General features: G+C 41.3%; 1 protein-coding gene and 1 pseudogene across 9 annotated transcripts in view; both read left to right on the top strand.

Moving 5' to 3' along the window:
* Positions 1-645: 645 nt before the first annotated feature.
* Positions 646-2249, top strand: LOC126948799 (translation initiation factor IF-2-like; annotated as a pseudogene).
* Positions 2250-5306: 3057 nt separating this feature from the next.
* Positions 5307-23330, top strand: part of ZZZ3 (zinc finger ZZ-type containing 3) — a 122107-nt gene continuing 104083 nt past the window's right edge. For 3 of the 9 annotated variants that reach the window (XM_050805042.1, XM_050805049.1, XM_050805026.1), the window contains exon 1: positions 5310-5477. The gene's annotated coding sequence lies outside the window, so the exon portion shown is untranslated. Of the gene's footprint in view, positions 5478-5778; positions 6141-6635; positions 13211-23330 lie in introns of those variants that run through there. The other 6 variants (XM_050804969.1, XM_050804995.1, XM_050805016.1 and 3 more) reach the window with 5 other exon arrangements.

Raw genomic sequence — 23330 nt, 5'->3', positions numbered from 1 at the left:
AGTATTTTAGAACATGTATGTACTTTTGGGCATATGGACATATTCTTATAGTGAACTGCACTTTTTTTTATATTCTCCAATTTAAAAGTTAAAAAGTAAACTTTAATGTCGAAAATGCAGGCCGGGCGCGGTGGCTCAAGCCTGTAATCCCAGCACTTGGGAGGCCGAGACGGGCGGATCACGAGGTCAGGAGATCGAGACCATCCTGGCTAACACGGTGAAACCCCGTCTCTACTAAAAAATACAAAAAACAAACAAACAAACAAACAAACTAGCCGGGCGAGGTGGCAGGCGCCTGTAGTCCCAGCTACTCGGGAGGCTGAGGCAAGAGAATGGCGTAAACCCGGGAGGCGGAGCTTGCAGTGAGCCGAGATCCGGCCACTGCACTCCAGCCTGGGCGATAGAGCGAGACTCTGTCTCAAAAAAAAAAAAAAAAAGAAAAGAAAATGCAAACTTGGGGAGGGCAGAAAGATCACACACAAGGCTGTCACTTCACCCTTGGAGGGTTGCACAGCGGCTGGCAGAGGCGCTTCTCACTTCCCAGATGGGGTGTGTGTATGGGGGGCGGGGGACGGCCGGGCAGAGGTGCTCCTCACTTTCTAGATGGGGTGGGGGCCAGGCAGAGGGCTCCTCACTTCCCAGACGATGCGGTGGGCCGGGCAGAGGCGCTCCTCACTTCCCAGACGGGGCCGGGTCGGGGGCGGGGGGGGCGCGGGCAGAGGCTCTCCTCACTTTTCAGACAGTGGGGGGCCCAGGCAGAGGCGCTCCTCACTTCCCAGAGGGTGTGGTGGCGGGGAGGGCGCAGGGCAGAGGCGCTCCTCACTTCCCAGACAATGGGAGGGCCGGCAGAGGTTCTCCCCACTTCCCAGATTTGAGGGGGGAAGGGCAGAGGTGCTTCTCACTTCCCAGACGGTGGGAGTGGGGCGGGCAGAGATGCTCCTCACTTCCCAGACAGTTGGGGGAGGGTGCAGAGCAGAGGTGCTCCTCACTTCCCAGACGGTGGGGGAGCTGGGCAGCGGTGCTCCTCGCTTCCCAGACAATGAGGGGACTGGGCAGAGGCGCTGCTCACTTCCCAGACGGGGCGGCGGCCAGGCAGAGGCGCTCCTCACTTCCTAGATGGGGTGGGGGCCGGGCAGAGGAGCTCCTCACTTCCCAGACAGTGGGCCTTTGGGCAGAGGTGCTCCTCACTTCCCAGATGGTGGCAGGGGCAGGGCAGAGGCGCTCCCCACTTCCCAGACAGTGGGGGGCTGGGCAGAGGAGCTCCTCACTTCCCAGACAATGAGGGGACTGGGCAGAGGCGCTCCTCACTTCCTAGACGGTGGAGCAGCAGGGCAGAGATGCTCACTTCCCAGACGGGGCGGGGGCCGGGCAGAGGTGTTCCTCACTTCCCAGACGGTGGGGCGGTGGGGCAGAGGTGCTCCTCACTTCCCAGACGGGGCGGGGGCCAAGCAGAGGTGCTCCTCACTTCCCAGACAATGAGGGGACTGGGCAGAGGCACTCCTCACTTCACCGACAGGGTGGGGGCCGGGCAGAGGTGCTCCTCACTTCCCAGACGGTGGGACAGCGGGGCAGATGTGCTCCTCACTTCCGGACGGGGGGTGGGGGGGAATGGGCAGAGGTGCTCTTCACTTCTCAGAAGCGGTGGGGGCCAGGCAGAGGCGCTCCTCACTTCCCAGACAGTGCGGGCCGGGCAGAGGGGCTCCTGCCATCCTAGATGGTGCAGTGGCTGGGCAGTGGCGTTCCTTACTTCCCAGACAGTTGGACGGCCAGGCAGAGGTCCATCATTTTCCAGACCGGACCGCAGCTGGGCAGAGGCGCTCCTCACTTCCCAGACCTATGACCTACACCTTTCATGAATGGTACTAACCAGTTTCAATTTATGTGATTATATTTTAAATGTCAGCCTCCCTCCCTAGACTGTGGGCGCTCTGTCCAAGTAGAAACTCTGCTTGCTAGTCGGCCGGGCGCGGGGGCTCAAGCCTGTAATCCCAGCACTTTGGGAGGCCGAGACGGGTGGATCACGAGGTCAGGAGATCGAGACCATCCTGGCTAACACGGTGAAACCCCATCTCTACTAAAAAATACAAAAAACTAGCCGGGCGAGGTGACGGGCGCCTGTAGTCCCAGCTACTCGGGAGGCTGAGGCAGGAGAATGGCGTGAACCCGGGAGGCGGAGCTTGCAGTGAGCTGAGATCTGGCCACTGCACTCCAGCCTGGGCGACGGAGTGAGACTCCATCTCAAAAAAAAAAAAAAAAGACACTCTGCTTGCTTTGTTCACCACTGTATCTCTAGCACCTTGTATGGCACCTGGCATATTTGTTGAAAGAACTACATCAATGATTTTCAAAGTGTGTTCTGAGGTGGCATCTTACCTGCTGTGGTAAGGGATGGAGGAAAATGTCAGCTGGTTGCCTACTCCCAGGTCCTCTTTTATTTGGCTCAAATATTGGATCCTGGCATAAGAATATGAGTATACAAGAAATTTCCAGTGCTTCAGAAAATATTGTACAAACTGCTGAATTAGTTGTTGTTAATGTATCTTCCATCTTCAATATTCTGTGATCCTAGATGAAAATAACAAAGGGGGCCAGGCGTAGTGGCTCAGGCCTGTAATCCCAGTACTTTGGCAGGCCGAGGTGGGTGGATAGCTTGAGGCCAGGAGTTTTGAGACCAGCCTGGACAACATGGCCAAACCCCATCTCTATAAAAAATACAAAAATTAATTGGGCACGGAGGTGCGTATCTCGACTACAAGGGACACGGGTGGCTGCAGTGAGCCTAGACTGTGCCAGTGCACACCAGCTTGGGCAACAGAGCAAGATCCTGCTTTTGGAATCATATATTTTGGAATCATCACTTGTGGGAGGGAAGAAAAGCTGAATTGGGCAGAAGCAGCTAGGCTTCAATGAAGTCTCAATGGAATGCCTTAGCTGATCCTGCAAGTTGTTCTGCAGGAGATGAGAAAATCCATCAGAATTGTACCAAATGGAGGTGAGAGGGCTGGGCCTTTTATCCCTGCATTGATCAGTCACTGGATGTGGCCTCTCTGAGAACATTATGACACTGTGACACTGGCATGCCTGAAAGGGGCTGACAACCGATGGCTTGCTATGGGTATGACTCTTGGTGGCAGCAGCTCAGTGCTTTATTCCTGAAGTGGGGTCTGTAAAGTGCATCTCAAGGCCTACCACAAATAGTATATATCTCATAGGATTGTCAGAAGCCTAAAATAGGGTAACATAGAAAAGTACACAGCATTTGGCTTGGCACATAGGAATCAAAAGCATGCTAAGTATGGTTATTATAATAGAATTTGGCTCTATAAGTAGAAAGAGCAAGTTAGGGAAACGTGCTTAGTCTTAGTATAGGGCACTAGTATGTTTTATCTTTCCTTTTTTATTTTATTTTTATTTTTATTTTTATTTTTTTTGAGACAGAGTCTGGCTCTGCCGCCCAGGCTGGAGTGCAGTGGCCGGATCTCAGCTCACTGCAAGCTCCGCCTCCCGGGTTTACGCCATTCTCCTGCCTCAGCCTCCCGAGTAGCTGGGACTACAGGCGCCCGCCACCTCGCCCGGCTAGTTTGTTTGTTGTTGTTGTTTTTTTTTTTGTATTTTTTAGTAGAGACGGGGTTTCACCCTGTTAGCCAGCATGGTCTCGATCTTCTGACCTCGTGATCCACCCGTCTCGGCCTCCCAAAGTGCTGGGATTACAGGCTTGAGCCACCGCGCCCGGCCCCTTTTTTATTTTTGAGACAGAGTCTTGCTCCGTTGCCCAGGCTGGAGTGCAGTGGCGTGATCTCGGCTCACTGCAACCTTCACCTCCCGGGTTCGAGCGATTCTCCTGCCTCAGCTTCCCAAGTAGCTGAGATTACATGGGATAACAGGTGTGTGCCACCACACCTGGCTAATTTTTCTATTTTTAATAGAGACGAAGTTTCACCATGTTGGCCAGACTAGTCTTTAACTCCTGACACCTCAGGTGATCTGCCCGTCTCGGCCTCCCAAAGTGGTGGGATTACAGGCGTGAGCCACCGTGCCCACCCCCCCTTTTTTTTTTTTGACATACTGCCACCCAGAAACACTGGTATGTTCAATAAATACTTGATGTGTTAATTAATATAAAAATATGTAACCCTTTTTCTTGAAGTAGATGTTACTTTGAGTTGAACTTAAAGCTAAAATACAAAACACCATTTAAACCATTTAATAACTTTTATTAGTAACATAAAAGAAGGCACAACATGTATCCACTTGCCTTAAAAAAAAATAATGTTCCAAAGGAAAACAAAAGTAATGAAGCAGTACTGGACAATTGTCAAAGAAAAGCGCCAGTTAATGGCTTCTACCACTGGATTTTATATTTTTGGAACATAATCTTTATAGCCAGGGAAGGAGGTTTAGCTGTTTTTCCACAGCTCATAAATGTTGTTTATCTTCATTAATGTGTGTTGGGCTTCATTTTCCTACATGCTTAATATAGTTGGTAGATCTGTTTTGATACTACTGAGCACTGCTTTGTGTCAGACACAATTCTGGGGATACAGTAATGAGCAAAATAGTTTACTAAGTCCCTGCTTTTAAAAATCTTACATTCTTGGTGGTGAGGATACTGACAAATAAATAAGGTCTGGAAGCTGTAACTGTTATGAAGAAATAAAAGCAGGTAAAGAGTTACAGCAATGGTGCAGGTGTACTTTTTTGGATACAGTGGTCTGGGCAGCCCTCTGAGAAGGGACCTGAAATATGCATCGAACATCGACGAGTTAAAAAAAATCTGGAGGAAATGTTCTGCCAGAGAAATCAGCAAGCGCAAAGGCCCGAAGTGGTTCGAGTTTGCGTGGTGTGGTACCAGCTAGAAAGCCAGAGGTGAACGAGGAGAGGCAGAAGCATCATCATAAATACACATATGGATGTTCTCCTGGCTTGAGACCACAGTGCTAAGGAAGGTGGGGTTTACAAATCTCTCAGGAGGCCACAAAGAGTAGAATGAAGCCGATTTCCAACGGCGAAGCTACGAGGACGCTTTTCCTCTGTTAGGGCCAGGTTGGACAATTGCAAGGGATGGACTGCAACCCGCTCTCGGAAGACCAACCTTCGCCCAGGGGCAGGGATGGGCCGGGAAGGGCCTCGGCAGCCCCCGACCCGCGGGCGCTGCACGGGCCGCGGTTACCAGCAGGCGGTGTAGTGAGCGCGCCTGCAGCAGCAGCAGCAGCAGCAGCAGCTACCGCAGCAGCAGTCGCCGCCGCCGCCGCCCGCCCGTCCCAACGAGGAGGAGAAAGGAGGGGACCGGAAGGAGCCGCTGGTGCTGCGGGAAGTGGCAGGAGCTGGAGGCGGGGACCCACCTGGAAGCGCCGCGGCGCCGCTATCGAGCTTCCTGCAGCGGTGGCCACCCGAGCAAGTGCCGTGGCGGGGGCGGAGAGCGGCCAAGGCGGCGGCGCCTCCCCAAGTGGCCCGTGGAGTGCGACCCCGCGTGAAAGGTGAGCAGGAGCTCGGGGCACGTGGTGAGGGCCAGACACGGGGGAGGGAGAATGAAGGGGGAGGGAATGGGGGTGGCAAACGATCGGCTTGGGACCCGGATTTGGAGCCAAGTACTGGGAGGGGGTGGGCTGGAGGCGACGACTGCGACGGCTGTGACGGCGAAGCCCCCACGTGGGGCGGGGGTGCGCGCGCACGTGTGCGCGGGCGAAAGGGGGGCGGGGAGGGCTCCTGGGAGGGCGTCGGGCGCGCGCTCGCTCAGTGGCGGCCCACGTGATGGGCACGCCGATAATCTGTTTCCACGTGACAGGGAGGCCGGCTGAGGCAGCGCGTTGGGCTGTGTTTGTGTAGTATAACCGTGGTAATCGGAGGTTTTTAAGATTGCCGCTTTTCTTCTGTACAAGGGGAAAGGAGGAGACATATAAAGCGGAAAAGACTTCCTATTCAGTGTTTTAAATGTTCACTACTCTGTTAGTGAAGTGCTTTTTAAGTTCCGAAATACTGATTTTTTTCTGTACCGCCATGTTAGAGGAAGCTCGCGAGATGCGAGTGTGTTTGTATCGCGAGATCTCTCGATTCTCGCGGGACCTCGTTGGCAGAGCAGTTGTCCTGGATGGCGGAGCCTTGGGTTCCGGGGGCCTGGGACCCGCAACTCTTTCTACAAGGCAAGTCGTTAGGGAGGGGCCCGGGGCGAGTGCCTCTTGGTGCCGGGTTACGTGCTATATCAGCTTCCTATAGTCTTGAAGGGAATACAGTAACCCCATTGAGGCAACACTGCCCTCCCCATCCCCCTGCGGGCGCTCCGCCACCTGCAAAAGCATATGCACCCCTCAGCCGGGTCCTTCTCCCCACGCAGTGATAGTTCCACCCTGTCCCACTCACTGGAAGTCCGGAGCCGTGCTGGTGCAGACCTGATGATTCCATTGGATACCGTTCCTCTTACTTTAAAACGTTCTTGTCAGTTTTTCCCGTGTTGCCGTTTTCTAAAGTATTCCAGACCTGTTAACTATTTTGTTGCGTTTTCTGCTGCAGTACCTGTCTCCAGTCTCCTGAAACAGAACTCCTCCCATCTCTTTTCTCTGGGTGTCATTTGCTCATCACCCTGACTTCGTATTTTCAGTAACTTTTGGCAGTATTTGAAGGGCCCATTATGTCTCTGATAGCACCTGAGGTCAGAAGAAAATCCTGCTTTTAATCATTTTGTACGTGCCTATTAACTCAGTTATCGGTAGGGTTTTAATTACCACTGTGTTACTGACGTTGCCATCTTTGATGTTTAGGGATGGTGGTTTTACGTTATATATTTAGGGTAACAGACTGTTTCATGTGAATTTTTATTTTTATTTTTGAGACGGAGTCTCGCTCTTGTCGCCTAGGCTGAAGTGCAGTGGGGCGATCTCGGCTCATTGCAACCTCCGCCTCCCGGGTTCAAGCGATTCTCCTGCCTCAGCCTCGCGAGTAGCGAGTAGCGAGTAGCTGGGTTTACAGTCGCGCTTCACCACGCCCGGCTAATTTTTGTATTTTTAGTAGAGACGGGGTTTCACCGTGTTGGCCAGGCTAGTCTCAAACTCCTGACCCCAAGTGATCCACCTGCCTCGGCCTCTCAAAGTGCTGGGATTACAGCACTGTACAGGCGTGAGCCGCCGCGCCTGGCCTCAGATCGACTTTTTAGTAAAGAGCAAACTCAAACTTTGGTATCAGAGTTTGAGCTTTATTTTTCTTAAATGAGTTTGAAATCAATTTAATATTTCTCTCCAATTCCCTAATGTCTCAGAAAGCAATTTACAATATGCCTTTGTTTTTTCGTATTCTTAAGTAGTGTTTGGATTTTTATTTTAAGTAGTTGCAGTACTAAATAGGGAGTGGGGAGTTAATTACAAAACGAATCAGGTAACTAGTTAATTCATTCATAGTTTGTTTTTTAAAACTACAAATTTTTTTTTTTCCTGCACGTCATACAGAGGTATATAGTATAGAGTAACACAGTACTTGTTTCAAGGTACCACAAAGTTCCATTCCTCAGTCTTAAATCTCTGTAACCAGCCTTTGTGGTTGCTCTGTATCATTCCAGATATTTCCATGTTTTAGTTTAGTTTTTGTTTCTTAAATGAAGGGGAGAAAGTGTTGTTTTAATGGGGTCCCAACACAACATTGGCAATCAGTAAACATTTTTTAGCTAAATTAAATTTTTATTTAGTGATATGTGCCTGTTTATCAAGACTCATGTATGCATAGTTAGATAAAAAGCAGATTTTTTTGTTTGTACTGATTTTTTTGGTAGTATAATCTTGTGAAAATATCACAAGTGACTTATTTTTGCAGTAAAGTTGATTTATTGTGCTTAGTACCTTTGCACAGAAAGTACATGTAAAACAATATTTAAATAAATGTTTTATCACTTGAGTTTTATATTTTTATGTTTAATGTTTGTTACATATATAACTTTATATATTCTAAACTGTAACCTAACTATATAGGAGTTTTTCAGACGTTTTAAAAGCTTATCAGTGTGATTAAAATGGTAGTTCTGACCCTGCAATTTAGTGATCTCAATTGGAGAGTGGTAGACATATCAGTAGTTCGTACAAACAAAGGTATATATACTTGAAGTTGCTAAGCGGCTTTCATTTTGTAAGTGTTGTTTTTGTAATTTCCCCCTTAAACCTACCAGTAATAATATTTATCAGACCAGTCACGTAAGAAAAGTGTCCACTCTTTGGGCAATGTGGTTTTTTGTTGTAACAGTGCAAGTAGAAATGTTGAGGAATAGAAGTGAGCGTTGAGAGATACGATGTTGGAAAGAGGAAAAGGGGACGTTGGGAGTGTAGAGGTTGATGTTGAAATGGAATTGGACAAGTTGGGGAGAAAAGAGGAATGTAGAAGGTTGACAGTGAGTCAAGAGCCGTGGTCCGAGAATAGTTAGGCTCATAATAGTTGGAGGACAGCCGAGTCTGTATTTCAGGCAACTTTCTCCTCCTCTTTTTTTTAGTCAATTCTGGGTCTGTTCACAGAATTGCTAGATATTTCCTGTCATAAAAGTCAGCAGCTTAAGGTGATACTTAATTGAAACCTTGTGAATTCTTTACTTTAGATAAAGCTATTCTGTTAAATAACATTTGTTAAGTACATTTTATTATTATTTTTAGAAGTAGAAAATTGTGAAAGTGACAATGAGTTTGAAGGTCACAGTTCTACAATGGCCTTTGCAAAGGTATCTGCATAAATTTAGCTTGGTAACTCGGCCTTTAATAGTCCACGTACATCTGATCTATGAAATAATATATGTTCCTTGTTCTTAGGACTTTTGTTTTATAAACTTTTCAGTAGTGGGTCTTGGGAATTACCAGTCTTTTACAGACACGAAATTATTTGTACTTGGTAGAAATATACTGAGAAAAATCCAAGGAAGAGGAAAAATGTGTTTTTACATGGTTTGTTTTTGCTTGAGTAAAATTTAAATAACCAAGAAATTTAATTTTCATTTTTCTCAATTATTACAGTCATATAAATGATGAGAGCTAATGAACTTCAGTGATCAGAGGAAATTAGTAACAGTGATAATATAATACTGATTCGTTCTCACTTCAATTTTTTCCTTAAGGTCTGACACCATGCCTGTTTCCACAAACCTGTAACTTTAAGTTGCCTTAAGCTGGCCTGGTGGCTCACGCCTGTAATACCAGCACTTTGGGAGGCTGAGGTGGGAGGATTGCTTGAGACCAGCAACAACATAGTCAGACCACGTTTCTACCAAAAAAAAAAAAAAAAAAAAAAAACCACAACAAAAAAATAAACTGGGCGTGGTAGTGCATGCCTGTAGTACCAGCTACTTGGGAGGCTGAGATGGGAGGATCACTTGAGCCCAGAAGGTTGAGACTGCAGTGAACTGTGATTGTGATTGCACCATTGCACTCCAGCCTGGGCAACAGAGTGAGACCATGGGTCAAAAATAAAATAAAAACACCTAAATTTCATATGAAAATTCAGTTTGAAGTTGCCTACAAGGAATAGTTGCTAGAAGAGTTTCATTTTTATAGTAGTATTTACTAGAGATTTGGTGTATACTCTGGTGCAAATTTCTGTCGTTAATGCTCTGATAACTACTATAATTGTACTCTGAAAACCACTCTTAGTAAATATTTCCCGAAGTCCAAAGTCTTGACTTGATTATTTTGTTTGACCCTTTGCTTTTCACTTTTTCTGTTTTTCTTTTCAGCTGATCTTTCTCATTTATGTAGGTAATTTTTGTCTTATTAGAGAGGACTGAGTGAGTAACTTGCCCTGAGGAGACTATCACTTTGTGATTAATCAAACTATTCAGGTATTATTATTACTGTTGTTTTTGGAACTCCAGTATATTTGTAAGTTAGAGTCAGTGATTCAGCTGACATTTATTGCTAATGACCTCAGCCATTTGAAACATAGCAGAAATCCTGGACATAAAAAAATCTAGAAGCCTTCAGAATGACTGTAACCAAGTATAATAAGCCATTAGCCTTTATTAGGAAACAACTAATTGGAAGTAGTCCACAGATAAAAATCTTCAGTGTTGGCCATTGGAGTTAGGGACATTGGCAGCTGAAGTGACATCTTCAGGGGAAAAGGAAGAACTATTAAAAAGTAGGTGGAACTATGGTAGAATACTGTTTTAAGGCCGTTATAAAGACATACACTCCTATAATCATTAACTTCTGAAGGAATGACAGTATCATAGAGCAGCCTAGTAAGTTGATGCGTCACAATGATGACTTTAATAATAAACCTTTATTCTGTGTATTATGTTTAAGGAAGTAAGAAATTGGTGTCTTTTGAGATTGCTATAAAAGTAAACATTTTCAAAACTCTGTTAATTAAATGTTACGTTTCAGTTTTCTGGAAAATTTACTTGTAGATCTCTCCTTATCAGATGATACCAAATAAAAATGGTACTATTGTGTGTATAACTTCCTTTGTTTTATTTTATTATTTTAACCTATTTATCTTTCTACTTAATATTTCAAGGAAACTCCCAAACAAGACTCTATTATATTTAATATTTGATATCAGTAATGAACAACCAGTTGCCTAAAGATTAGCACATTTGCTAATGAAGAAAATAGTAAAGCAGATAATTAGAATTAGTAAATGACCTATGCATATGATTCAGTTGTATAGCTTTGAATCCTGATATTGAGTCTATTAGCCCAAGTGTCCTAAGGTGCCAGGTTTTTGTAGTGAGTTTTCTTTGTTGCATTGCTGGCCTTCTCTGTCTAGTATGTTAATTTAAACCTTTTGCTTCCATTAGTGGTAAAGTAGATAGTCTTTGACTTGGGTATAAGGTGTGTATATGTATTTTAATGATTTTGAAAGCTGGCTTGAGGAATTAGATTTTGGGAATTAATAGAATTATTATTAGAATTTTGATATATTGCTTCCATTATTTTAATGTATATTTTTTACATATTTGTGGGTAAAAAACATTTAGTTTGATGTCCTGCTTTTTAACCTACTGTTAGGTAACACTTTCCCATTCTCACAATGCATCTTAATAACTATCATTATAAATGATTGTAAAATGTTCTGTGCAGTGAACGTATCATGTTATCCCCCATGCGAAGAACATATTTATACACGTTTCTTGTATATAGTATTATCTCTCTGTTGTGTATTGCCAGAATTGATTTTTTAGGTACATGTTAAAGGCTCTTAAAACATACTGCACAATATTAATGAAAAGGGATAAATTTGTATTCTCTTTCGAGTGGTTGTTACCCTATACTCATCAACACTTAACATTTTTTATAAAGGTTTAATGGGGATATATGACATACTGTGCTTTATTTCTTTAATTACTGAGGTGAAGCATGTTTATAGATGTATTTATCTTGTGATCTTTGAAGATAAATAGAATTTAACATTATTGCAGTCAAACATCTTTTTGTTTGTTTGTTTTGAGATGGAGGCTTGCTCTGTTGCACAGGCTGGAGTGCAGTGGCACCATCTCGGCTCACTGCAGCCTCTATCCCCCAGGTTCAAGTGATTCTCCTGCCTCAGCCTCCTGAGTAGCTGGGACTACAGATGCATACCACCATGCCCAGCTAATTTTTGTATTTTTATAGAGATGGGGTTTCGCCATGTCGGTCAGGCTGGTCTGGAACTCCTGACCTGAGGTGATCTACTTGCCTCGGCCTCCCAAAGTGCTGGGATTACAGGGGTGAGCCACCGTGCCCAGCCCAAACATCTTGATATAATTTTGTTCTACTGATTTTATGAAATTCCTCCCTTTTTAAAACTGTAATAAACAATATTGGTTTAATTCTGTTTGTTTAGTTTTTCTAAGTTAGATTTAAATAAATTTTAAGTTTTTACCTCATCTGGCATTGGTGTGAAATGAGAATTTAAATATTTTCCTCCACATTGGTAATTTTCTCAACTCGTTTAAATAATGCTTTATTTAATTTTTTAATTTTTCTCATTTTTTTATTGTGCTTCATTTTTACATTTTAATCATTTTTATTTTAAATTGTTTATTTTTATCTCAATCCTTAAAAACATTCATATTTTTAGATGATTCTATGATATGTTTAATATATTTTGCCTTGGCTTTCTTATTGTGGTGTTTGTTTCCTTATTTATTTTTAAGATTACTGTAAGTTGAGAATAATAAAGCTTATTTTTTAACAAAACAATGTTTTATAATTCCTTTTCTTGTCAGCCAAAATTTGAAATAAGATTTTTCCATGCCACATAATTTAGTTGCATTGAATGAAAATTTCCCCCTTCTTGAACAGAGATAAAATGTGAAACTACTTAAAAGTACTATGCTGGCCACAGTGGCTTATGCCTGTAATCCCAACACTTTGGGAAACTGAAGTGGGAGGATTGCTTCAGCCCAGGAGTTCGACACCAGCCTGTGCAATGTAGTGTGACCTCGTCTCTACAAAAAAATACACAAAATTAGCCTGGTGTGGTGGCATGTGCCTGTAGTTTCAGCTACTGGGGAGGATGAGGTGGAAGGATCACTTGACCCCAAAAGGTTGAGGCTACAGTGAGCCCAGATTGCGCCCCTGCACTCCAGCCTGGGTGACACAGTGAGACCCTGTGTAAAAAAACCCCCAACAACAAACTGTAAGGAGAAAAACTACTTTGGCGGATTTTGGGGAATTAGAGAAATTAACTTCTAAAATTAACAGTTTAGGATGTATGCTTAGAGTGTTAAACAGCAGTATTCAACTTGATATCATATACCTCTAATATATTTAAATTTTTCATTTAAAGCTGTAGCACTTGGGTTACAGAATCACAGTAACTTTCTTCTTCAAATGTTGAGATAGCAATATGATACATATACTGAAATTTAATAACACAAGACATTCAAGTAAGCTTTAGGAAGGTACCTATGCCAGAGAGCATTTTTAATACTGAAAATGCTTACTGTTTACTATGATGCCTTTTTTTCTGTTATGAAATAATTTGTGATCTCAAAATAATTGAAAAAAGGTATTTATGTTTGTTTACATTTTGAAATTGTGATGGCTGCAAAGCTGTTAATTTTATTAAATGGCTTTAATGTTTTTTGTTCACAGATTTTTCTGGTTACAATAATGCTAGTAAGAAAAGCCAGATTTAAGTAACTCTGAGTGTGAAAAAATAAATATTTGAAAAAAAAAAGTGTGTCCTGTGCTTGAAGAACACCTACAGAGAATTGAAGATGAACAATTCGATGTGATGTAATTTCCTTCTATCTTGGGTTATGGTGAGATTTAAAGGGATTGGAACATAACTTACACCTTTTTTTGCTATTGAAATTCTGCTGCCCCATGAGAGATGAGTTGCTTTTTCAAAATGTCACTGAAATGGTCCAGGAAATAGAGTTGCTAATTATATTCTGGCACTATTTACCCTCCTTACTAGTTCTTAAAGTTTTTTTTTTAATTGGTCAGAAGTTCAAGGAAAATAGATCCTGCCATTGTTACACACTTTCCCATTGGAAAGCAGATTGATGTGTTTCATAAATAAAACGAAATAATGCTTTTAGGTGGCTTGGCTGTATTATAGAGGGAACTACCAAGATTATTTCTCCTGGCAAAGGGGTGTGTGTGAGATTTATCCACTGATAGCCCTTGAGGAACTTTGTAATACTTTCTCTTTTTTTTTAAATTTTTTTTAATTTTTTTAATTTTCTCTTTTCTCTTTTTTTTTTACATTTTTTTATTTCCATAGATTATTGGAGATGTAATACTTCTCCATATTAACTCTCCACTCCCCACCCCAGACCTATAATTCTTACCTGAACTGTCTTCACCGTATGTAGATTTTTATGGTGGTTTTGCAGTAATTTTTTTTTTTTTTTTTTTGAGACCGAGTCTTACTCTGTCGCCCAGGCTGGAGTGCAGTGGCATGATCTTGGCTCACTGCAACCTCTGCCTCCTGATTTCAAGCAATTCTCCTGATTTAGCCTCCTGAGTAGCTGGGACTACATACACGCACCACTATGCCCGGCTCATTTTTGTATTTTTCGTAGAGACAGGGTTTCGCCATGTTGGTGAGACTGGTCTTGAACTCCTGACCTCAAGTGATCTGCCCACCTCGGCCTCCCAAAGTGCTGAGATTACAGGCGTGAGCCACTGTACCTGGCCAATGTGTCTTTTCCTAAGGAGAAATCTCTTTTTCCTTCTTTTTAAATAAAGGTAAATGCAATTAAAGTCTAGTACACATAGAAAGTTCTCATAAATGTACACCTCAGTGAATTTTCAGTGTGAACACACTGGTGTAACCGTCACTAAAAGGAACACTGTCAGAACTCCAAAAACTTGTGTGTTTATTCCGGTCATTAATGGTCCCTAGGTGCCACCCCCCACCAAGAGAAACCACTTTTGATGTCTAGTATCATAGAATTATTTGCTTTTGAGCCTAGGATTTATACAGTATGTATTGTTTTTGTGTTTGGCCTTTTTTGCTCAATGTTATGTTTGTGAGATTCAACTGTTTTATTGTGTCTTCATCCTGTTCTGATATGGGTAACCTGAGAAATCCTATAACTCAACCTGATTTGTACCTGGAGATCTCAACACTTAGACATTTTTCTCATGGCATTCATAGTTTTCAAGAACTCCTAGGAGGGGACATCAAATAAAAGCCTTCTTTGTTTTAGACTCTGTGGTAGCCTTCTTTTGTGTTTTAATGCTATTTGGGTAAACAGTATATTTTAAAATTTTTGTCACTGATGGCTTATGCAGTACCTCAGTTGCTTTTGTTTTGTTTTTTCCTACTTAAAAATTTTGTTTTAAAAACTATAGTACAGGATTCCTGGCCAGCTAATGGCCATTTGGACTTTTATCTTTTGAGTTGGTAGCTTTCTTTTCATTCTTTGAATTCCTCAAGCAGTGATTCCCATTCTAATTTTTATGATACCATGTAATATCTTCAGTTATTTCAAAGCATGTTGTGAGCCTCCCCACCAAGAAAAAGATTCCAATTTAAGTTTAAGCCACTTTACTTTCAAAATACTTACATTTATGAACAGTACAACTTTTTATGTTCATGAACAGTACAACATTGTGGTGTATAGATTATAAAATCAAAAAGGCTGGTAAAATACTGGGAATCAACTAAGAGCCTTACCAGCTTATTAACCCCTTTCAGGCTAGCTTCAAGTGTAAAGTGCAACTTTTTTTTTTTTTTTTTTTTTTTTTTGGTGGCAGAGTCTCACTCTGTCACCCAGGATGGAGAGCAGTGGCACAATCTTGGCTCACTGCAAACTTCAGCTCCTGAGTTCAAGCGATTCTCGTGCCTCAGCCTCCCAAGTAGCTGGGATTACAGGCGCCCACCACCACGCCCGGCTAATTTTTGTATTTTTAGTAGAGGCAGGGTTTCTCCATGTTGTTCAGGCTGGTTTCGAACTCCTGACCTCAGGTGATCTGCCTGCCTCGGCCTCCCAGAGTGTAGGGATTACAGGTGTGAGCCACCCTGCCTGGTGCCTAAAGTGCAGCTTCTCAGGAGTTCTCCTTTTGTATTTTCCTCCGATTTCACTTTCTTAATTTTAAGGAAAGTCATAGATTTATGACTGTATTCCTGCACATAATTTTTCTTTCATATAAGTCATATGGTTATGATATGCCTGGATGATATGCGCATATAATTAATATAATTAATATAAAGGCTTAATTTCCTTTATAAGCGAATTTTGGTTATTTCAGTCAGTAAGTGTTAGGGCCAGAGTATTATAAATGGCAAATAGTTGTTGAAATTAGATATTTTGGTCATGATTAAGAGTAATGTGTATGCTTAGCAGTCCTGTACTTCAATCATCTTTTATTTGCTGAGCTTTTGTGGAAATTAAATGATTGTAAAGTTTTAGCCTAATTTCTAAAAAAAGAATCATTTGTTTTTTAATTTGGAGAGTTTAAATGTCTGACTTTGGGGAAACATCATCATGCCATAGGGAAACATTATCTCCTGAAGAATGGGGGAGAGATTAACTGACTTTTGTAATGGTTATAGAGTTACTTCTAAATTTGAATAAATGCTGTTCCTACCTAGTGAACTAGTCAGAGCATTTTCCAGTTTGACCTAAGCTAAGCACACAGGTAGCTACTTCTCTTTGTATATTTAGGAGAATGTCACCAAGGATATTTTGATTTATTTGTAGGTATATGGCAGTGGTTCTCAGTATTTATCATTCATCATAATCGCCTGAAAGTTATTTGTTTTAAATAATAGATTGCTGGGCTCTGCCCTTAGAATTTCAGATTTAGTAGGTGAGGAGACCACACTTTGTAGCACTACTTGGGTATAGTCAGGGTATCTGCATTAAAAAACAAAATGAACAGACAAAAACCCCACAAGTGATTCTGATACATATCCTAGATGAGAACCTTTGATCAATAGTTCTCAATACAGTATATGGTTCTGGGCATAGCAGCAGAGCATCACTTGGGAATTTTACAAATGCAGATTTTCTCAAACTCTGGAGATGGAACCCAGAAATCTGTGTTTTAAACTAGACCACTAGAGGATTCTGGTGTGTGCTAAAGTTTGACAACCATCCTTGTAACTTTATAGTTCCCTGGCACCTATCAGGGAATTTACTAGAAATTCAAATTTCACACTGCACTCCAGACCTCTCATATAACAGATTCTGAATATCAGAATCTCATTTTACAGTAGTCTCTCCTGCACTCTTATCTTCAGTTTCGCTTTCCTTGGACTGAACATATTAAATGGGAAATTCAAGAAATAAACAATTAATGTTTTAAATTGTGTGCCCTTTTGAGTATCCTGATGAAATCTCTTATTGTCCCTCTGGTCCTGCCTGGGATGTGAATCATCCCTTTGTCCAGCTTGTCCATACTTTGTATGCTTCCCACTGGTTAATCACTTAGTAGCCATCTCACTTATCAGACTGAAAAAACATAGTATATATCCAGTTTGGTACTATCCTCAATTTCAGGTATCCACAGGGGCAAGAGAGGGGTGGGGGCGGGGGTGGGATCTTGGGAATGTGGATGGGGGGAGGGAACTACTGTAACTAGATTCCAGGTGGTTTGTATGTATATTGAAGATTGAAAAGAGCTGCTTTAGGTGATTTTAAAAACTATTACAAAAGTAATACTAATAACTAAAATTTATTGGACATTTGCTGTGGGCCAGATACATGCTAGATAATCTATTCATTATCATTACTACTCCCTACAACCTTATACAGAGGGTTACTGTAACCCTCATTCTATAAATAAAGCAAAGGGGTTTAGTATCTTGCTTGGAGTCGCACAGGTGCTAAATGCAGGGTTTGGGATTTGAACCTAAGCACTCAAACTGTGGAGTTTCGGAGTTTGAGGTGCTATCTTCATATGTATCTTCAGTACCATTTGTGTGCATATATGTCCGTCCTTGTTCCAGTGCCATAGATTATATTCTAATGAATTTTTTTGGTATCACATTTTACAGTGACATTTGAATTTTCTTTCAAGTCTTACATTCACCAGAACAATCAGAAGTGGAAACAGCTGTGGTTTGAATACTTTGGTCTTGTCAACCTAAATAACAGAGGCTTTCTATAAGAAAATGGTGTTTATTCGGGAATAGGGCATTGCAGTGGGAATACTGTTGCTATAGTAAACCATGTGCATATACAGGGAGGTAAAAGAAGACAAAAGTTTTTAAAGGAAAAATGAGGATTTCCTAATTATTTTGAGATAATTATTCTTGGCTGCAAGGGTCAATAAGTAAAGTGCCTCCATTCTGAGGTTGGACCGGCAGTTGGTGGGCAGATGTCCTCATAGAAGTTATAAAAAAAAAAAAAAACCTCCCCCCCCCCCCAAAAAAAAAAACCAGAGTGTTGCTGTGCTTCCCAGGCTAGATGTGAACTCCTGGGTTCAAGCAATCTTCCTGCTTCTTGGGTAGCTGGGACTACAGGTGTGTATGTACCATGCACCTGGCTTGTTTTTTTTGTCATGTTTTGTGTAAGGTTGTAGTTTTTGCAGAGTCTTTTGTGACAGTTTTTATCATGCGTTACCCTCGTGAGAGCTCTTCCTTCATGGCCTTCCCTGGCTGTTTGTCAGGGTGTTTTTTTGTTTTGTTTCATTTTGTTTTGTTTTATTAAAAAACAATACTACTACTCCAGTTTGATTCTGATAACTTTCATAGAAGTCTGTTCATCAGGGTGTTGTTATCCATCCAGACTCTGTTGCCTTAATAGATTTTGTTTTTGTGTGTAATTTCAGTAAGGCAACTCTTAAACTGGTTAATGTTTGTGGTGAAAATTTGCATGCTCGGCCAGGTGCAGTGGCTCATAATGCCTGTAATCCCAGCACTTGGGAGGCTGAGGTGGGCGGATCACCTGAGGTCAGGAGTTCAAGACAAACTTGGCCAACATGGCGAAACCCTGTCTCTACTAAAACAAAAAATTAGCCACACGTGCTGGAGTCCCAGCTACTCGGGGAGGCTGAGGCAGGAGAATCACTTGAACCCAGGAGGCGGAGCTTGCAGTGAACCGAGATGATGCCATTGCACTTAGCCTGGGTGACAGAGCGAGACTCTGTCCCAAAAAAAAAAAGAAAAAAAATTTTTTTGCATGCTGTTATGTTCTAGAATTGTATTGGTTTATTAGAGAAGGACAACAATGCAATTCAGTATCTGGAGGCCCCCATGTACTAAAATTATACTTTGGAGTTTGATTGAAGTAAAACATGGAGATTTGCCTGATAATAGACCTAAATACTGGTGTTAATTTCAAGGGAGTAATTTGGGGTGGGGTCACAATATTTATTGTATTAATAGGTTTTTTGGGGGAATTTCTTAATCATATTCTTTTTAAGTGCACAGTTCAGTGCTTTTTAGTAAAATTACAGTACCATGCAACTATTACCTCAATCCAGTTTTAGAACATTTCTGTCACACCAAAATGATCTCTTTTACCTGTTTTAAGTCATTCCCACCTTCAGCCTATTACAGTTTTTTTTCTTTTCTTTTTTTAAATCAGCTGGTGCATTTTAGAAGTTCTTAGTAATAAAACCTACCTATAAACTGTAATCTATAAACCTTTCTAAACTTTTAAGAAACTGAGAGGCCGGGGCGCAGTGGCTCACGCCTGTAATAGTAGGTTTTTGGGAGGCTGAGGTGGGTGGATCACCTGAGGTCAGGAGTTCAAGACCAGCCTGGCCAACATGGACAAACCTCTCTACTAAAAATACAAACATTAGCCAGGCGTGGTGGTGGGCGCCTGTAATCCCAGCTATTCTGGAGGCTGAGGCAGGAGAATCGCTTGCACCCGGAGGGGCAGAGATTGCAGTGAGCTGAGATTGCACCACTTCACTCCAGCCTGGGCAACGGAGCGAGACTCCATCTTAAAAAAAAAAAAAAAAAAAAGAAAAAAAAAGAAAACTGAGAAAGTTTAATGCTATTCTAGCTCTTAATTTCTGTTTGCTTACATCAGTTTAACTTATTGATAGGATTTAAAGTGATGTGAACAGTAGTGTTTAGGGCTAGGAAATGTTCTTTCATTCACTTAATGGACCATTCACAATCTATGTAATGTATGAAGAGGAAGTGGAGAGAAGAGAAAGAGAAGATAATTAAGAGAAACTTAATATCTATAGTTCCATGATGATATTGACAACCTCAGAGTTCTTGTCTGTGGTGGTTATTTGGATTCTGGCAAACTACTGTGTGTTTCCATTGTCTTGATCTGAATGCCTCTCAAGAATGACACTTTCTTTTAAGAGCTTTATGTCTACAAGGTATGTATTTTAAGAACTCTGGGGATGAATAATCACACAGTGTGCTGACTTCGGATATGGTTGTGCATAAAGCTTTTTTTTTGGTAGCACAGAAATATCTGAAGAATATATTTGGCATAGTTTGATACAGTTTTTGGTTTTGATTAAATAAATAATTGACTAATAATAAAGATGATCAGAGCTTCTGATAAATTCTTGTTTTTTTGGCAGTTTAATCTCCTAAAAGTTGAAGAGAATTGCTGGTATGAAGTTGATTCTTACCAACAAGGGAGAACACTTAGATATAGAATTAACTGTTATTGAACATCTGTTTTGAGCAAATGGACTGTTTTTATAGTCACTTTTTTGTGGGGTAGTAAAAAGAACATGGACTTGGAATCAGACTTTGATTTAAATCCTGGCTCTAGCACTTATGAGCGCTGTAACTTTTTTTTTTTGTTTTTTTTGAGACAGGGTCTTGTTCTGTCGCCCAGGCTGGAATGCAGTGGTGCGATCATATGAGCTCTGTAATTTTAAGCAAGTTATTTATTTCTAAGCTTTGTTTTCCTTATTATAAGTAGATACGGTACTTTCTACATATATAGAGAGTGTATAATGTACTTGATATAAAATAGATGCTCAGTAAATGCTATTTTTTAGTTTATTGACGTGGAAACAGAGGCTCAGAGAAGTTTGTCACACAGCTAGTAAGTGACAAATATCTGACTCCAAAGCCCATGCTTTTCCATGCCTCCCAGCTAGAAATGGAAATGATGGGAATCAAAGGGTAGTGATCATTCTATGCTGTTTTGGAGTTTATCTTAGATAGCAATTCCCAGAAAAGCAGGTTTCAGAAAGTTCAGAAAAGAAACTGATGATGACCACAGATAGTTTAAGCAATCAATATTGATAGAAGGCTCTTAAAAATGAAACCTGTTATTAAAATTTCAAAAAAAATTCCATTGGGGGAGAAAAACATGAGTAATCTAAAGAAATTAATATGACTTCTTCATAAGTAAATTTTTTCAAAAGAAAAACATATCAAGGATACCCATTAGCCGGGTGTAGCGGCTCACGCCTGTAATCCCAGCACTTTTGGAGGCTGAGGTGGGCGGATCCCCTGAGGTCAGGAGTTCAAGACCAGCCTGGCCAACATGGCAAAACCCTGTGTCTCTACAAAAAAATACAAAAATTAGCCGGGCATGGTGGCAGGTGCATGTAATCCCAGCTACTTGGAGGCTGAGGCAGGAGAATCACTTGAACCCAGTAGGTGGAGGTTGCAGTGAGCTGAGTCACGCCATTGCACTCCAGTCTGGGCAACAGAGTGAGACTCTCAAAAAAAAAAAAAAAAAAAGATACCCATTTAACTAATTGTATATAAGGTTAATTTAAAAAATCATTTGACTTATTGATAGAATTTAAAGTGATGTGCACAGTAGTGTTTAGGGCTAGGAAACATTCTTTCGTTCACTTAATAGACCATTCACAATCTGTGTAATGTATGAAGAGGAAATGGGTAGGAAGAAAGGAAGATAATTAGGAATGTAGGTAGGCTAGATAGAGCTGTAATAAAAGAATAGATAGAATATAAGAATATAAGCTAGATAGAGCTGGAATGAGGTGAGGGGTTGTAAAAATGTTTAAGGGCAATAAAAAGGGCTAGTTTCCGCCAAATTCAAAGCGACATCAATAAGGAGGAAAGAAGCCTTTTGATTAGGGAGATAAACAATGAGAAATGCCCAACTTCTGTTTTATGTGTAGGAGAATGGTTTTCATACTGGAAGGGAGATGGTTAAGAAAAAGCTGTTTAAAGACGAAGTTTTATTCCTTGGTATGTTACATGATAAAGAGCATCTACTTTCGTTAAATAAATTTAGAGCTCCAATTCCAGTAAAATACTTAGAACCATGAAGTGTCAGTCTGAGTTTATTGATGTCAGTGGCTGCTTTTGGTTGTAGAGCTGTTTACAATGTTTGCTTTTCTAAAATATTGAGTAATTAAAATCATCAATGTAAAAACTTGTCTTCAAGTTCAACTTATATATTTTCTTATTCCATTAACTAGCACATTAACTATAAACGAAGAATACTTTTTCTGAGTGAGGGAGGACTTTGATTAATAGCCTAGTAATTATAATTGAACAGATTAAGTCTCCCTTAAAATATCCTTGGGTAAAATGGCATCTATACTTGTTTTCTTTTCCTGGAATACTCTTCTCAAATATTTTCATGGCCTGTTCCCTTCCTTCTTTGATTCAAATGTTACCTCAGCTAGAAAGGTTTTCCCTGAGGGAGTTTTTAAGGGACATCATTTACACAGACTTCAATGTGAATGGTGCTCATTGGTGTGAACTTCATTATACTACCTAAAATAGTATCTTCTTCCTTCACTTTCCCTGGTTTTTCTTAATAGTAATGATCATACCTGATATTTGTTTGTCTCTTCTAAGAATATAAGATCCATGAAGGATGGGATTATGTTTTTTCTGCTGCAGTTATTAGAGCTTGGAATGATGCCTAGTTCATGGTAGATGGTCAGTGAATACTTGCTGACTGAATGAATTTATTTGTTTATTGTTTTTTTTGAGACTGATTTCAACACATGAATGGGGACGCACACACGTTTAGTCCATATAAGTATTTATATTGTTATTATTTTTTGAGGTGGAGTCTGGCTCTGTGTCGCCCAGGCTGGAGTGCAGTGGCACGATCTTGGCTCACTGCAACCTCTGCCTCCTGGGTTTAAGTGATCTTCCCACCTCAGCTTCCCAAGTAGCTGGGATTACAAGCATGCACTGCCACACCTGGCTAATTTTTATATTATTAGTAGAGGCAGGGTTTCACCATGTTGGTAAACAGGCTAGTCTTAAACTCCTGACCTCAAGTGATCTGTCCGCTTTGGCCTCCCAAAGTGCTGGGATTACAGGCATGAGCCAACATGCCAGAATGCATGAATTTATACAGTAAAGTGTTGGAACAAGGTTGTGAGCCCTAGGAACATTGCAGTGTGAATGTTAGCTATTACCAGTACTACTGCTGCTTAAGTACATTCCCTGTATTTATACATTTGATATACTGTTTTATTTTTAAGGACTATTCCTTGTGGAGTAAATTTCAACAAGTAGGATTTTCCCAAATACTTTGTTTTTGAGATGGAGTCTTACTGTGTCTCCCAGGCTGGAGTGTAGTGGTACAATCTCGGCTTACTGCAACCTCTGCCTCCTGGGTTCAAGTGATTCTCCTGCCTCAGCCTCTCGAGTAGCTGAGATTATAGGCATGAGCCACCACACCCAGCTGATTTTTGTATCTTGGTAGAGACTGGGTTTTGCCATGTTGGCCAGGCTGGTCTCGAACTCTGACGTTAGGTGATCTGCCCGCCTCGGCCTCCCAAAGTGCTGGGATTACAGGTATGAGCCACCACACCTGGCTTCTCAAATACTTTAAAACTTTAAAATTTTATATTTTCTCTAGCTTTATTGAGTTATAATTGGTAAATATTAAAATTTTAAATTTAATAAATGAGACTTATAGTGAATCACAAATTTTCTTAAACATTCCAATATTCTTACTAACCATGCTAAATATTCTTACACTTTTAAACTTAAAATCATAAGTGTGAAGTCCGTTTCTATTTTAAATTTAGAAACTATCATCATCT

Source organism: Macaca thibetana, chromosome 1, assembly GCF_024542745.1.
Source record: "Macaca thibetana thibetana isolate TM-01 chromosome 1, ASM2454274v1, whole genome shotgun sequence".
NCBI lineage: Eukaryota > Metazoa > Chordata > Mammalia > Primates > Cercopithecidae > Macaca > Macaca thibetana.
Note: the sequence above shows the minus strand (reverse complement) of the source record. Positions and strands in the feature narration are given on the sequence as shown.